The sequence below is a fragment of the Chiloscyllium plagiosum genome, unplaced genomic scaffold (genome assembly GCF_037043375.1).
Source record: "Chiloscyllium plagiosum isolate Xiang-an unplaced genomic scaffold, Cpla_swu_hap1 HiC_scaffold_5, whole genome shotgun sequence".
NCBI lineage: Eukaryota > Metazoa > Chordata > Chondrichthyes > Orectolobiformes > Hemiscylliidae > Chiloscyllium > Chiloscyllium plagiosum.
The window spans coordinates 19,725,167-19,741,496 of record NW_028270143.1 but is presented as its reverse complement, the minus strand read 5'-3'; the positions used below and the strand labels follow the sequence as shown (position 1 = coordinate 19,741,496).

The window sequence follows — 16,330 nt, the reverse complement described above, 5'->3', positions numbered from 1 at the left end:
GTCCCCTTGTAATAGCTGACTCCATACGTGGAAAAAGGTTCTCATGGTCAACCCTATCTAAACCCCTAATCATGTGGTTCACCTCTATCAAGTCACCCCTAAACCTTCTTTTCTCCAATGAATACAGCCCCAAGTGCCTCAGCCTTTCCTCATACGATCTTCCTACCATACCAGGCAACATCCTGGTAAACCTCCTCTGCACCCGTTCCAGTGCCTCCACATCCTTCCTATAGTATGGCAACCAAAACTGCACACAATATTCAGATGCGGCCGCACCAGAGTCTTATACAACTGCAACATGACCTCAGGACTCCGGAACTCAATTCCTCTACCAATAAAAGCCAGTACGCCATATGCCTTCTTCACCGCACTATTTACCTGGGTGGCAACTTTCAGAGATCTGTGTACATGGACACCAAGATCCCTCTGCTCATCCACACTACCAAGTATCCGACCATTAGCCCAGTACCCCATCTTTTTATTACTCTTACCAAAGTGAATCACCTCACACTTACCTACATTGAACTCCATTAGCCACCTTTCTGCCCAGCTCTGCAGCTTATCTATATCCCGCTGTAACCTGACACATCCTTCCTCACTCTTTGAACAAGCTCCACATATCAATTGTGCCCTTCCCTTGAAGCCTACTTTTCCAAGCCACGCATCCTAAGTCGTGCCTCACCACATCATAATTTCCCTGCCCCCAGCTATAACTCTTGCCCTGCAGTGCACACTTATCCCTCTCCATCACTAGAGTAAAAGTCACCGAATTGTGGTCACTGTCCCCAAAGTGCTCACCTACCTCCAATTCTAACACCTGGCCTGGTTTGTTACCCAGAACCAAATCCAGTATGGCCTCACCTCTTGTTGGCCTGTCAACATATTGTGTCAGGAAACCCTCCTGCACACATTGGACAAACACCAACCCATCTAACAAACTCGAGCTATAGCTTTCCCAGTCAATATCTGGAAAGTTAAAGTCCCCCATAACAACCACCCTATTACTTTCACTCTTCTCCTGAATCATCCTCGCAATCCTTGCGTCCCTATCGTCAATCGCATTATAGCAGATTTGCATTGATGAAACATGCATTACAGCAGAACCACCTGTATTTGGATCTTTCTGGTGCGCAGGAGCGGGAGCCTCAGTCTTTGCAACAGTATAACAAATCTGAGATTGTTCCAATTTGTTTGACAGCAGGATGGGTTAGCAAACTGACAATAACATTCTGCTACAGGAAGCTATTCAAGTGGAAGGAACAACAAGGAATGTAGTAGTATTAGGGGATAGTATAATAAAGGTAAATTATACCATTCTGCACAGCAAATGAGTCCAGATGTCTGTGTTGCCTGCCAGGTGCTAGGATTCAGGGCATCTGCTCAGGGTTGTAGAGGAACTTGAAGTGTGAGGGGGAGAATCCAGTAGGAACCAATGATATTGGTGGGAGAAAGAAGGAAATTCTGCACAGTCAGTATGATGAACTAGGCAGCAAATTAAGCAGGAGAAACTCAATCTTTTAGCTGAACACATGCAAATTGTCTGGGAGCAATACAGATTAGAGAGCTGAAAGAGGGATTCAAAGACTAGTTGGGTTCTGATTCATAGGATATAGAGTCATAGAGTCATTCAGCACAGAAACAGACTCTTCAGTCTAAACAATCCACGCCAACCATAATTCCAAATTAAACTAGTCCCATCTCCTGTGCTTGGCCCATATACCTTCAAATACTTTTTATTCCTGTACTAATCCAAATGTGAATTTGTGGCGGATATGAAAGTATCCCTTGGGGCCTTGGAGGGAAGTAAGGGGGGAGTTGCGGGCGCAAGTTTTGCATTTCTTGCGGTTGCAGGGGAAGGTGCTGGGCGTGGAGGTTGGGTTGGTGGGGGGTGTGGACCTGACGAGTAGCCAAACTACTACCGCGCCTCCCTTGTCTGCTGGTTTGATAGTGAGGTTGGGGTTGGAACGGAGGGAGTGGAGGGCTGCACCTTCCGAGGGTGAGAGGTTGGAGTGGGTGAGAGGGGTGGAGAAGTTGAGGCGGTTAATGTCGCGGCGGCAGTTGGCTATGAAGAGATCGAGGGCAGGTAAGAGGCCAGCACGGGGTGTCCAGGTGGATGGGGTGTGTTGGAGGCGGGAGAAGGGGTCGTCAGAGGGTGGGCGAGAATCTTGGTTGAAGAAGTAGGCGCAGAGGTGAAGGCGGCGGAAGAATTGTTCGATGTCACGCCGCATGTTGAACTCCGTCACCGCCCCCACGCCCAACCCCGTCCCCACTTCCAGCTCCAACCCCACATCAGGTCCTAGCTCCCAGCCCTGCCGTGTTTTCACCATTCCTCCAGAACTATCCCTCTCTGAGGATGAAAGATCAGTCCTCAGCAGAGGCCTCACTTTCATTCCCCTACCCTCTCGGATTAACGAGTTCAACAAGGGAGGCGCGGTAGTAGTTTGGCGCACCGACCTTTACACCACTGAGGCTAAACGCCAGCTCGCGGACACCTCCTCCTACTGCCCCCTTGACCATGACCCCACATCCCACCACCAAACCATCATCTCCCAGACCATCCATAACCTGATCACTTCAGGGGATCTCCCATGCACCGCCTCCAACCTCATAGTCCCACAACCCCGCACCGCCCGTTTCTACCTCCTGCCCAAAATCCACAAACCTGACTGCCCCGGCCGACCCATTGTCTCAGCCTGCTCCTGCCCCACTGAACTCATCTCTGCATACCTCGACACGGTCCTGTCCCCCTTAGTCCAAGAACTCCCCACCTACGTTCTGGACACCACCCACGCCCTCCACCTCCTCCATGATTTTCGCTTCCCCGGTCCCCAACGCCTTATCTTCACTATGGACATCCAGTCCCTGTACACCTCCATCCCCCATCACGAAGGACTCAAAGCCCTCCGCTTCTTCCTTTCCCGCCATACCAACCAGTACCCTTCCACTGACACCCTCCTTCGACTAACTGAACTGGTCCTCACCCTGAACAACTTCTCTTTCCAATCCTCCCACTTCCTCCAAACCAAAGGAGTAGCCATGGGCACCCGCATGGGCCCCAGTTATGCCTGCCTCTTCGTAGGATATGTGGAACAGTCCATCTTCCACAGCTACACTGGCACCACCGCCCACCTTTTCCCCCTCTACATCAATGACTGTATCAGCGCTACCTCATGCTCCCACGAGGAGGTTGAACAGTTCATCCACTTTACCAACACCTTCCACCCCGACCTCAAATTCACCTGGACCGTCTCAGACTCCTCCCCCCCCCCCCCCCCCCCCCCCAGACCTTTCCATTTCTATCTCGGGCGACCGAATCAACACGGACATTTACTATAAACCGACCAACTCCCACAGCTACCTAGACTACACCTCCTCCCACCCTGCCCCCTGTAAAAACGCCATCCCATATTCCCAATTCCTTCGTCTCCGCCGCATCTGCTCCCAGGAGGACCAGTTCCAATACCGTACAACCCAGATGGCCTACTTCTTCAAAGACCGCAATTTCCCCCCCAAGACGTGGTCGACGATGCCCTCCACCACATCTCCTCCACTTCCCGCTCCTCCGCCCTTGAACCTCGCCCCTCCAATCGCCACCAGGACAGAACCCCACTGGTCCTCACCTACCACCCCACCAACCTCCATATACAGCGTATCATCCGCCGTCATTTCCGCCACCTCCAAACGGACCCCACCACCAGGAATATATTTCCCTCCCCTCCCCTATCAGCGTTCCGAAAAGACCACTCCCTCCGTGACTCCCTCGTCAGGTCCACACCCCCCACCAACCCAACCTCCACTCCCAGCACCTTCCCCTGCAACCGCAAGAAATGCAAAACCTGCGCCCACACCTCCTCCCTTACTTCCCTCCAAGGCCCCAAGGGATACTTCCATATCCACCACAAATTCCCCTGCACCTCCACACACATCATTTATTGCATCCGCTGCACCCGATGTGGCCTCCTCTATATTGGGGAGACAGGCCGCCTACTTGCGGAACGTTTCAGAGAACACCTCTGGGACACCCGGACCAACCAACCCAACCACCCCGTGGCTCAACATTTCAACTCCCCCTCCCACTCCACCAAGGACATGCAGGTCCTTGGACTCCTCGATCGCCAGACCATAGCAACATGTCGGTTGGAGGAAGAGTGCCTCATCTTCCGCCTAGGAAACCTCCAGCCAGAAGTGATGAACTCAGATTTCTCCAGTTTCCTCATTTCCCCTCCCCCCACCTTGTCTCAGTCAAATTCCTCGAACTCAGCACCGCCTTCCTAACCTGCAATCTTCTTCCTGACCTCTCCGCCCCCACCCCACTCCGGCCTATTACCCTCACCTTGACCTCCTTCCACCTATCGCATTTCCAACGCCCCTCCCCCAAGTCCCTCCTCCCTACCTTTTATCTTAGCCTGCTGGACACACTTTCCTCATTCCTGAAGAAGGGCTTATGCCCGAAACGTCGATTCTCCTGTTCCTTGGATGCTGCCTGACCTGCTGCGCTTTTCCAGCAACACATTTTCAGCTCAAGAAAAACGGTCCCTGAAAACTTAACATTGATACTCTTTACAGCTGAAAGCCTTTCTCTTTCCGCTCTTCCTCTCTCTTCTAGTAGCTTCTCTGACTCTGATTTCAATACATTCTTCCAGTTTTGCTCAATACCAGATCTACCAGATCACCTACGTCTGAAAGAAACTTGTTTCAACAGAAGCTATTAAATGACTAGAAAGTACTTCGGATGATTTCCTGTAAGCTGTTAAAGCTACTACCAAGTAAAAGACAACTCCTGAAAGTTAGTATAATACTGGCATGCAGAAGAGAAAATCTAGCAGTTAATCTGTAAAAGTAAGATCTAATAACCAACAAATCAGATCTGAACTCTGTCTCATTCAGATGTGAATGGGGTGGACAATTGAACAACTAACTGCAGAAAGAGTCTCCACAAATACCTCCACCCTTAATAATAAAGGAGTCCAACACATCAATGCTATAGACAAGGCAGAATCATTTGCTTCTATCTTTAGCCAGAAATGCTCAGAGGTTGATTCATCTCCGCCTCCCCCTGAAATCCCCAGCATAATAGATGCCAGCCTTCAACCCATTTGATTAACTCCACATGATATCTAGAAAAAGTTAAAGGCACTGGATACTGCAAGCATTATGGGCCCGGACAAGCTTTAGGCAATGTTACAGAGGACAGAATTTTCAGAACTAGCCATGCAACTCAGCTGGTCCAGTTATAACAAGATTAGATATGTCACATGCAGCAAGGATGTTCCCAATAACAAGTGAGTCCAGAACCAAGACTCTCAGTCTAAGGATATGGGGTAGACCCTTTCGCACTGAGATGAGGAGAAATTTCTTCACGCAGATGAGCCTGTGGAATTGGCCACCACAAATCAGTCCAGGCCAAAAAATTGTATCATTTCAAGAAGGAGTTGGATACGGCACTTGGGGTTAATGGGATTGTGGTGAAACGGTTAAAAATTATGTCCCAATACATGTGTGAATCTAACCGGAATGGAGGTGTTGCTTAGTCCCGTGTGAATCTTATTACACACCTCCCCGTGTGAATCTTCTTATCTGTATGTAACCAGAATGGAATGTGTTTTTTAGCCTTGCTCTGCTGTTCACATGAATGTTTATATCTGGAAAAGAGTATATCAGCTGGAAAAGTCTCCAGTTCGGTGAGTCTGCTCCGGGGTTACGTTTAACCGCCGAGCGTGGGTTGTTGGCAACCGCTCTACGAGAACTGACGGCTCCCAGTTCCGGTAACATGTAGAGTGAGTATAAGCCAGACCCGTTGGTTGTGGCGACGCTGCGGGGAATAAAATGCCCATATTCTAGCAGACTCGCCTCTTGGTCGTTTGTTCTGTGTCAGACTACTCTCCTACGAACCTGACCTTGAGAATTTTTTAAAACATTTGGCGTAGTCGGCAGGATCAATCGCAATTGAGGAGAGATTTTGATACAGAACAATGTTTTGGAAAAAGACTAAGAAACCAGAAGAACAAACTGTGGAGGTCCCGACCGTCCCGGGATGGCATGGATGTGGGCATGTACGTGGCAGTTTGTTTGAGAGAGGATCCCAGTCCTGCCGAAGAACCCCTTGCCTGGGGTACAGCGGAGGATGTGGGCATGTCCAAAAAGCTGAAGCGGAGTTAACAGAATTGAATGGGATTGAACTGAACTGAACTGAGTGGAACTGAAGTGAATCAAATTGAACGGAACAAAATGGAACTGAGCTAAATTGAATTGAAATGGACGGAACTGAATTGAACACAATTGAATTGAACTGAACAGACCTGAACTGAGCTGAATTGAACTACACTGAATTGACTGAACTGAAATTAACTGAAACGAATTGAACTGAATTAAGCATAATGTAACACATGTATTGGGCCAAGCAGTGGAATGTGGTGTAAAATTATGTCCCAATACATGTGTGAATCATAATGTAACACATGTATTGGGCCAAGCAGTGGAATGTGGTGAAACGGTTAAAAATTATGTCCCAATACATGTGTGAATCTAACCGGAATGGAGGTGTTGCTTAGTCCCGTGTGAATCTTATTACACACCTCCCCGTGTGAATCTTCTTATCTGTATGTAACCAGAATGGAATGTGTTTTTTAGCCTTGCTCTGCTGTTCACATGAATGTTTATATCTGGAAAAGAGTATATCAGCTGGAAAAGTCTCCAGTTCGGTGAGTCTGCTCCGGGGTTACGTTTAACCGCCGAGCGTGGGTTGTTGGCAACCGCTCTACGAGAACTGACGGCTCCCAGTTCCGGTAACATGTAGAGTGAGTATAAGCCAGACACGTTGGTTGTGGCGACGCTGCGGGGAATAAAATGCCCATATTCTAGCAGACTCGCCTCTTGGTCGTTTGTTCTGTGTCAGACTACTCTCCTACGAACCTGACCTTGAGAATTTTTTAAAACAGGGATCAAAGGATGTTGGGGGAAAACTGGGAACAGTCTATTGAGTTGGATGATTAGCTATGATCATAATGAATGGCAGAGCAGGTGTGAAGGGCCATTTGGCTTACATTGCTCCTGTGTTTTCTATATCTACCTGACAATGCGGAAAACTGTCCTGCTATATCCTGTCAACAAAAAGCAAGCTGACAGGACAGTGCTATCTGACCTATTGGTCTCTGGGCTACAACTGGCAGTTTGTACCTGGGGTAGAGTGCTGCCACCAATCCTCCCTTCTGTGCTGAGTTTAAGAATCTATCAAATTATTAATGGAAGAGGATAGACCAATGGTAGATCGTAAAAAGAAGAGGCACTTGTCTTAAATAACAAGAGGCAGCAAGATAGAAATTGATATAGACATAATCAAAGCTAACTAGTCAATCATGAGTCAGAGAGGAGATTTCTGTCTCCAATAGGACCTTATGCAAGACTTCTCAATTCTACACCCAAACATGGAACGGCATCAGATTGGTGATAGCTTAGTGCAGTTTCAATATTAAAAATTACACATGGCAGTCAAGTTTACCGTAACTCTTAAATTTTATATCATGTCCTTATATCATGAAGTCACTATAGTTCTACTACAAAGAGCACAAGGTTGCTCTCGCATTATACAGAGTTGACAAGTGGTGGTCATACACCTCAAATGAGGGGAGAGATTGAAAAAGAGAATGCTTTATGGTAACATCAGCCAGTGTGGGAATTGAACCATACTGTTGCGATCACTCCACATTTCAAACCAATCATCCAGCCAACTGAGCTAACCAAACCAGGCAGTAATGCTATCAAGCAGCATTTCCTCAGCAATAGTCTATTTACAAATTCTCAGTTTACATTCCATCAGGTCCACTTAGTTCCTGACTTTACCACAGTCTTGTGAAACAGGGACAAAAGAGCTGTCTTTCAGAGACTTTAAATTCAAGACAGCATTTGATTGAATCAGGTATCAAACTATCCCAGCAAATCTGATCTTAATGGGAATCAGTGGAAAATCTCTTCACTGATTTGAGTTATTCTTAGCACAAGTGAAGATGGTTGTGAATTTTGGAGATTCAATCATCTCAGTCCCAGCATAGTTCCTCAGGGCAGGATGAAAACCTTCCCTCCATCATAAGATTAGAAGTGGGAAGATTCTTTGGTGATTGTGCAATGTTCAGCACCATATCTGACTCCTCAGAACTGAAGTACTCCATGTCCATAGGCAGCAGGACTTGGACAACATACAGGCTGAGTGGATAAGCGGCAAGTAACATTCATACCACACAACTGTCAAGTAATCACCTCCTACAGGAGCAAATCTAACCATCTTCCACTTGACATTTAATGATATTACCATCATGGAATTCCCCACTTGCACCATCTTGGTGGTTACCATTGACCAGAAACTGAACTGGAAGTTGTTTAGCTACTTTAGCTACAAGAGAAGTCAGAGGTAGGATTTCTGCAGCAAGTATCCCACCTCATGATTCCCCAAAGTTTGATCACCATCTACAAAGCATAATTCAGGATTACGGTAGAATACATTTGATTTGCCCGAGTAAGTGCAGGTCCACCAGGATTCAAGAAGCTTGACACCAGCTAGGACAAAGGAGCCTCCTGCACCACCCTAAATGTTCATTTCTGCCACTACCACCATATACTCGCAGCAGTACCATATATAAGATGCACTGCAATAATTTACGAAGGTTGTTCAACAGCACTTTCCAAACCCACAACTTCTTTCACTTGGAAGGATAAAAGCATCTGAAACACGGGAACCTGAAAGTTACCCTTCAAGTCAGATGAAATCTTGACTTGGAACTATATTACCATTCCTTCACTCATAGTTGGTCAGGATCCTGGAACTCCCTGTCTAACAGTGCTGTGGGTGTACATATCCCCAGTTCTAGCAGATGACTCACAACCATCTTTTCAAGGGAAATGTGAGATGGGTAATAACTAGTGGGTGGCACAGTGGCTCAGTGGTTAGCACTGCTGCTTACAGTGCCAGGGACCCGGATCCAATTCCTGCCTCAGACAACTGTCTGTGTGGAGTTTGTACATTCGACCCATGTCTGTGTAGGCTTGCTCTGGGTGCTCTGGTTCCTTCCCACAATCCAAAGATGTGCAGGTCAGGTGAATTCGCCATGCTAAATTGCCCATAGTGTTAGATGCATTAGTCAGAGTGAAATATAAGGTAGGGAAATGAGTCTGAGCAGGTTACTCTTCAGAGGGTCAGTGTGAACTTGTTGGGCCAAAGGGCCTGTTTCCATACTGTGGGTAATCTAATCTATTGGCCGAGGCAATGACACCTGCATCCCATGAAATAATTTTTTCTTTAAATCATAGATCCTCTAAATAGCATTATAGAGTAATTGAGTTGTACAGCACGGAAACAGACCCTTCGGTCCAACTCGTCCATGCCAACCAGGTATTCTAAATTAATCTGGTTCCATTGTCCAGCATTTGGCCCATGCCCCTCTAAACCCTTCCTTTTCACGTATCCATCCAGATGCCTTTTAAATGTTGTAATTGTACCAGCCTGAATCACTTTCCCTCTGCGTGAAAAAATTGCCCTTTAGATCCCTTTTAAATAGCTCCCCTCTCACCTTAAAACTATGCCCTCTGGTTTTGAACAACCCTGGGAAAAAGACCTTGTCTATTCACCCTATCCATGCTCCTCATGATTTTATAAACTTCTAAAAGGTCACCTCGTGGCTTCTGATTCTCCAGGGAAAATATCCCTAGTCTATTCAGCCTCTCCCTTAGCTTAAACCTTCTAACTCTGGCAAGATCTTTCTAAATCTTTTCTGAAACCTTGCATGTGTGATGATTATATGGCTGTTGTGGTTCTGTTCGCTGAGCTGGGAATTTGTGTTGCAGACATTTCGTCCCCCGTCTAGGTGACATCCTCAGTGCTTGGGAGCCTCCTGTGAAGCGCTTCTGTGATGTTTCCTCCGGTATTTATAGTGATTTGTACCTGCCGCTACCGGTTGTCAGTTCCAGCTGTCCGCTGCAGTGGTCGGTATATTGGGTCCAGGTCGATGTGCTTATTGATTGAATCAGTGGATAGTGCCATGCCTCTAGGCCAATATACCGGCCACTGCAGCGGACAGCTGGAACTGACAACCGGAAGTGGCAGATACAAATCACTATAAATGTCGGAGGAAACATCACAGAAGCGCTTCACAGGAGGCTCCCAAGCACTGAGGATGTCACCTAGACAGGGGACGAAATGTCTGCAACACAAATTCCCAGCTCGGCGAACAGAACCACAACAACGAGCACCCGAGCTACAAATCTTCTCCCAGACTTTGAAATGATACTATGGCTTTAAGAAGTTATTTTGTCCTTTTTTTTTAAGAAAAGAGAGATTTTAAGACAGAGCTGTCCAGTTGCAAAGCCAGTAAACCACTTGAGGGGCCTAGGATTTTTTTTTGAAAAGTTGGAACAATAGAAGCAGCTTTAATGGGTGTGCTCAAACTCCCGCAGAACCAGGATCTTTAGTTTAGCTTTCATCAGTTGCTGTTGGGGTCTTGAAGAAGTGCAAGTTATTTTTTTTCCCCCTCTCTCTGTTACAGCCAAAAGCTAGGGGAGAATCTGGGTTCTGAATTTGCCTTTTTCCAGGGTGAGATTATGGAATGTTATTATAGTGGAACAGTTGATTAGTAATAGTTAATGTATCTGTTTAGCTTGCCAATAGAGTTAAGTTATTCCAATTCTTTCTTTCTTCTGTCATATTTTACCTATAGTGGAAGAATAAAGTGTGTTTTGCTTTAAATCTGGTAGCTTGACCAATCAAATTGCACATAGAATCCAATACCTTAGATAACCAAATAAGAAAAAGTAGGGGTCTGGACTATCTTGTGAATATTTTAAGGTGGTTCGGTCTGGCCCATAACAAATTCTGGGCTCACCTTGGATCAGAATCCCTAATTCCAGGTTGGATTTAGAATTATTGGATTCAAAGGCAACGAGTGATAAGTGTCAATGTCTTTTATTTCAGGTGTTGAATTCGGTTGATTTAAACAGGATGTGTGAGAAAGTGAGGACCGCAGATACTGGAGAGTCAGAGTCAAAAAGTGTGGCACTGGCAAAGCTAAGCAGGTCAGGCAGCATCCGAGCAGCAGGCATAAGCACTTCATCAGGAAATTTTGGGGGGGGGGGGGGGGGGGGAGATGAAGGGGGCTGAGAGATAAAAGGGAAGCTGGGAAGGCGATAGATGGATGCAGGTGGACCCGGGAAGGCGATAGGTGAATGTAAATGGTGCAGGGAAGGTCATTTACTGGCATCCACCTGTTGTTTTTCCAGCTATCATCCCCCCCCAGCCCCAGCCTCAGCCCCACCCTTCCCTCCTATGTATCTCTCAGCCCCCTTCCCCCACCACATTCCTGATGAAGGGCTTATGCCCGAAACACCAACTCTCCTGCTTCTCGGATGCTGCCTGACCTGCTGTGCTTTTCCAGAGCCACACATTTTGACTTAAATAGGATGTGCATTCTGGAGGAATGGATCTTTCAGTCACAAAGTTCCCTGGAGATGGAAGAGAGTACTTTGAGAGTTTTACAAAACATGAGCAAAGGAAAACTTTTGGACTGGGCAAAAAAGTTGGAATCGTGTCTGTGAGAAAAGAGAAAATAATTGTGGCAATCGTGCAGCATTTAAAATTGCCAAGAATACCACTGGAATCTTTTGAAATGGCTTAAATTCAATTGCCAAATTAAGAAGCTTTCGAGGCAATGGTAAGGGAAAGAATAGCTCTGGCTAAACAAAAAGAGAGAGAAAATGAAATGAGACAGTTTCAATTACAATTGAAAGCAGAAGAAAAGCAGAGAGTGAAGAAAAGCTTAAAGAAAGAGTTTGAACTTCACAAGTAGGCAACTAGAGAGGAATATTGACTTAAAAGGGTGAAGGCAGAAGGTAAGCATGGTGAGGAGGATGGTGACGATTACCAACTTGAATGGTGTGGTCAAATTCTCTCAGAACCAGGATCTTTAGTTTAGCTTTCGTCAGTTGTCGGTGGGGTCTTGAAGAAGTGGAATCTATTTTCATTCCCTCTCATCCACAACAGCCAAAAGCTGGGGTTCTCGGCTTGCTATGGGAATTACATTTGAGAGAATGTGTGTTCTGGATTTGCTCTTTGCTACGGATGTCTTTATGGGATGTTATGATACTGGAACAGTTAATTCATAGTAGTTACTGTGTCTATTAAGATTCCCTACATTTTAGATCAGGTTAGAATCCCCTACAGTGTGGAAACAGGCCCTTCGGTCCAACAAGTCCACACCAACCCTCTGAACGAAGAGTGACCCACCCAGACCCATTTCCCTCTGACTAATGCACCTAACACTAGGGGCAATTTAGCATGGCCAATTCACCTGACCTGCACCTGTTTGGACTGTGGGAGGAAACTGGAGCACCCGGAGGAAACCCACGCAGACACGGGGAGAATGTGCAAACTCCACACAGACAGTCACCTGAGGCTGGAATCGAACCTGGATTCCTGGCACTGTGAGGCAGCAGTACTAACCACTGAGACACCGTGCTGCCACGGTGTTCTGTTAAATTTTCCAATAGAGTTCAGTTACTTCAATTCCTTTCTTTTGTTATATTTTAACTATAGTGAATAAATAGTTTTACTTTAAATCTGGTAGTTTGACCAATCAAATTGCATGAGGAATGCAACACTTTACATTTACCTTTAAAATAAGGTTAGGGTTGAGACCAACTTCTGAATTTTGAGAGGGTTTAGCCTGATCCATAACAAGAAGTTCAACCACATCTTTCCAATAGCAGGGAGACCAGAATTGAACACAGTATTCTAAATTTCACTATCCTGTTTACCTGCGACTCCACTTCCAAGAAACCATGAACCTGCATCATCACATTGTACACCAAGGTTGCTTTGTTTCGCAACATTCCCCAAGATCTGACCATTAAGTGTATAAGTCCTGTCATGATTTGCCTTAACAAAATGCAACACCTCACTTTTATCTAAACTAAATTCTATTGCCACTCCTTGGCCCATTGGCCTATCTGATTAAGGTCCCTTTGCACTCTGAAGTAACTTACTTCATAATTAATATGACCACTAATTTTGATGTCATACGCAAACTTACTAACCATTCCTCCTACATTCACATCCAAATCATTTAGATAAATGACAAAAAGCAGGGGACCCAGCACCGATCCTTGGCCTCCAGTCCAAACAACAATCCTCTGCTCTCTTAAACGAAAGGTGTAAAAGAAAAAAAAATGAAGATCCCCTGACACTGCCCCCATCAGACACTCCCAAAACAGGGATCACCACCAGATAACACACAGGCCTAAGCCCATTCTGCCCTTTCAAAAACAGAAAATAAAGCTACCTTGACGTTGTTGAACAAAAATAAACATGTGATTACTCTGGGGAGAAACTAAAACAAATAAACAAGCAAAATAAATGGTTCTCCCTAGACTCTGTCCCCACCAGTCACCAGGGCAGGGATCACAGGGGGCCCAAAATAAAAATAAACTCAAGCAAAATCAAAGACAATGAATAATTAAGCAAACAAGCAGCCAAGTGAATAAATAAATCCCCTCTACTCCATCCCCATCGAACATTCCTGAGACAGAGACAACAATGGTTTAAAATGCAGAGGAAGTTCCCTTGCTCATTTCAACTAAAGATAAAATTCACCTTACCCTGATCCCCATCAAGTGCATCTGAGACAGGGACAGTATAGAGTTAAAATGGAAGCTGCCTTGGCTCTTCCAAGGGGTCCAAAATCGGAACAAAGGGAAAATGAGACAGTCTTATCCCAAGGCATCAAACCTAAAACAAATGCAAACTCAAAAGGCAAAATAGAAACTTATGCTATAGACAATTAACTAAATCAGAATAACATTATCCAGGCTGATGATGCTGCAGGGGCTGGAGTGCACCAAGTGGTCTCAGAAGGCCTCGACTCTGCCTGTGAGCACCACGTGCCCACTCTCCGGAGTACCCAAGCATGAGTGTAACTGCAGAAGAGAGGCAGTCAGGAACGAAGAGTCCCTCTTCGGCTCGATGTCTGGACCTGTTGATGGCCATCTTGGCCAGGTCCAGGAGCAAAGCCACGAGAGGGCTCATAGCCTTGTCCACCCCCTCCCCGCACCAGGTGCCCGCAGATCAGGAGTGTGGAGCTGAAGTGCAACCAAAGTTTTAACAGCAGCTCCGTCAAACAAAAACTAAAAAAGGGGCTGCAGACATTTCAGTGGAAGACCATCTCATCTAGGCCACAGAATGTGCCTGTGGTCTGGCACCCGGCAAACCTGCTCATTCATTGGTTACACGGTGTGCCCGCAGAGTGCAGCATTCTCCTCCTCAGATTCCTGATGCCAGAGGGGAGGACCTCTTCATAGAGAGCTCTCCACTGGGGGATCTCTGCTGCTGGAGGGCAAAACATTACACCAAGGCGTGTCTGGATGGCAGGTGAAGGCTCAGCAGTGGAGAGTGCGCAGCATCAACCCGGACAAATAACACCTCTGTCCTGCCTGAAAGTGCACCGGGAGGATATCCCTGAGGTAACTTAGATTGTGGGGCACTATGTAACAGGGGGCTGTCTGTGGCACGGAGCAACTGTCGAGATCCAGGTGGACAGGGTCAGTCCATCCAGAAGCCCACCACATGCCTAAGCAGCCTGGAGTACTCGCGAGGTGTCGGGGCTGGATGGCTCAGGTCGCGTGCCCGAGATGGATCCATGCTCTCGCAATCAACTGTTATCCAGCTCGCTCCGCTGGCATCCAGCATATCCCCAACTCTGGTCAGCCCTGCACCCTGAGTTCTCCCCTCCCTTGGCCGGGCAGACTGCACCTGAGGAGGAACCTACACCTGAGCAGCGGCTCCCTAACGAGATCCACTACCAGTGGGGGAAGAGCTCCGGTGCAAGCCGCCGTTGGCCTAGACGGTGATCAAGTCCATATAGAAGACAGGCAATTCCTGGAAAAAGGACCAAGGCTGGGACCACTCCATGAACAAGAACGGAGGCCAGACACCTGACGGAACGAATATGTCATCAGGGCGCACCACCTTGGGGGAGCCTCGATGTAAAGGTTTCAATGCAGGGTCTGAAGGCAGAAAGTCTCCACCTGGGTGTGAGTGCACACCAGCGCCTGGCCACCCTCCTCAAGGTGAGAGTCTCAGAACCTCAGAGGCAAACCAGTGTTGCCCCTTGTCCCCGAAGAACTCTGAACCTTTTCCCGATGGCAGTAACAAAACCAGTGGGACTGACCAAAGTAACCAGCCAGTACCGCAACATGGTGATTACCAGCTGGTTTATGACCAGTTTTGATGCCCTGTAGGACAACACTTGGAGCAGTCCTGTCCAGCATGCTAGGCAACCTTGGTTTTCAACTTGTGCCAATTTGCTGGCCAGGGTTTCTCAGCAGGGCAAAGGTGGACTCCTGGGTAGAGGAGGTGAATGGTGTTCCATGTGAAGCATCAGAGCTCCTCCAGCAGGAGCTCAATCTGCCATGGACTGACCAGAAGCCCCAAACACTTGCTCCAGTTGATACTTGTGGTGGACGCCACATAGTACACCTTCTTGTACTCGTGCATCCTCCGCCGGTCAGCTGGGCCTGAGAACATGAAGAGCATGGTGTTGGCTTATGCCAGAAGAACCTCCTCCAGGCCTGACCCCGCTGCAGAGCCAAACCTGAAAGCCACTTCCACAAGCAGCGCAGGAAAGGCTCTAGAGAGAGAATAAAACTGGTCGGACAGGGGGCAGCCTTGACGCACTCCTCTCCCAAAGCGCAGGAGTGCCATCAGGGATCCATTCATTAACCTTCACTAGGCACTCCGCCGCAGCTTCCTCACTGGATGGATATGGACAAAGAGAGCCCCATAAAGTGCGTTGAAAGTGCCCTGGGAAAGATTTTGTAGTCCGTGCTGAGGAGGGAGACTGGACGCGAATTCTTTAACAAACAGAGAGACCCCCTCTTAGGCAACAGAGTGACGACACCCCTTTCTTGGTGCAGGGCTATCTCTCCAGTCACGACACATTCATCCAGGACCAGCGCATAGTCACCCCCACCAGGACGTCCCAGAATGCCCTGAAACATCAGCCCTGAGCCCTGGGGGACCTGCTCCTGGAAAGACAGTCGAGGGTACTGGCCAGCTCCTCGAATCTCAGAGGGGCGTTGAGCCTCTGGGCTGACCTGTGGCAGGTCCTCCCACAGAACTCTGCCAGCTTCCTCACTGGATGGATATGGACAAAGAGAGCCCCATAACAGTGCCTTCTAGGTCCAAGACAAGAAATCCATTGTTGGCTAGTAGCACAAAGAGCTGCTGGTGGACCCCATGCCTTTTCTCCAGTGAGTAGAAGAAGGGGGATCGCCGGTTGAGGTCCCAAAGGAACTG

The 16,330-nt window shown here is 47.4% G+C and overlaps 1 protein-coding gene across 1 annotated transcript in view; it reads right to left on the bottom strand.

Moving 5' to 3' along the window:
• Positions 1 to 16,330, bottom strand: part of slc6a3 (solute carrier family 6 member 3) — a 133,150-nt gene that overhangs the window by 40,619 nt on the left and 76,201 nt on the right. The gene's annotated exons all lie outside the window — the stretch shown is intronic.